Source organism: Gossypium hirsutum, chromosome A11 (genome assembly GCF_007990345.1).
Source record: "Gossypium hirsutum isolate 1008001.06 chromosome A11, Gossypium_hirsutum_v2.1, whole genome shotgun sequence".
Lineage (NCBI taxonomy): Eukaryota > Viridiplantae > Streptophyta > Magnoliopsida > Malvales > Malvaceae > Gossypium > Gossypium hirsutum.
Genome location: NC_053434.1, coordinates 105,493,013 through 105,494,147, shown reverse-complemented (window position 1 = coordinate 105,494,147; position 1,135 = coordinate 105,493,013). Strand labels below are relative to the sequence as shown.

The window sequence follows — 1,135 nt, the reverse complement described above, 5'->3', positions numbered from 1 at the left end:
ACTGAATCGACGTTATACACACTAACTATTTTCTTTGGCTTTGTCCTCATGACTTGCCACTGATAGTTATTAAGTGACATCTCTTCGATAAACTCATAGGCATCTTCAGGTGTTTTATTATTGATTGTTCCGCCAGCAGCTGCATCAACCATTTGCCGAGTCGAAGGATTCAGACCATTGTGAAATGTTTGTACTTGGAGCCAAAGCGGTAACCCATGGTGAGGGCACCTTGTCAGTAAGTCCTTGTATCTCTCCCATGCATCGTAGAGTGTTTCTAAATCCATCTGCGCAAGAGAAGAGATATCATTACGTAACTTAGCTATTTTAGCCGGAGAAAAATATTTTAGTGAAAACTTTTCAGTCATTTGTTCCCAAGTAGTAATTGACCCTCGTGGTAACGAGTTCAACCACTGTTTAGCTTTGTTCCTTAATGAAAAGGGAAACAACCGAAGATGTATGGCATCATCAAAAACGCCATTTATTTTAAATGTATTGTAAAATTCCAAAAAGTTTGCTAAGTGAGTATTGGGATCTTCATCCTGCAAACCATCAAACTAAACAAATTGTTGTATCATTTGAATAGTGTTAGGTTTCAGTTCAAAAATATTTGCAGCTACAGCAGGTCTAACTATGCTAGATTCAGTTCCTGTTAAAGAAGGTTTAGCATAATCATACATAGTACGTGGAGCCAGATTTTGATTAGCCGCAATTGCAGGAGGTAGCTGATTGTCTTGGTTTTCAGCCATCTCTTAGATTGGGGGTTGAGTATCATCTTCTTTCTCGTTCTCTGTGTATCGTAAGCTTCGCCTTATTTCTCTTTGATTTCTACGAATTGTACGATCAATTTCTTCGTCAAAAAGTAAGGGTCCTAACGGGATTCTTCTAGTCATAAACTATAAAAACCTGCCAAGAAAAAGAAAAATTAGGTCAATAAATAATAATATTAATAAAATTAAATTAAATTGCAAGAGAAATAAATAGCTAAAGTAATAAAAATTGAGCGTTCCTAATATTTCAGTTCCCCAGCAACGGCGCCAAAAACTTGATCGCGTGATTTCGTGATAGGTTTTAAATATTTATAATTACTCGTTCTTGAACTAACTATTATCGCGATATAGGCAAGTGTACCTATCGA

The 1,135-nt window shown here is 36.4% G+C and overlaps 1 non-coding gene across 1 annotated transcript; it reads left to right on the top strand.

Moving 5' to 3' along the window:
* The first annotated feature begins 210 nt into the window (after positions 1-210).
* On the top strand, positions 211-317 carry LOC121210668 (small nucleolar RNA R71). The gene has a single exon (XR_005905782.1). It is a non-coding gene; the product is annotated as a small nucleolar RNA R71 (small nucleolar RNA).
* Positions 318-1,135: the final 818 nt, after the last annotated feature.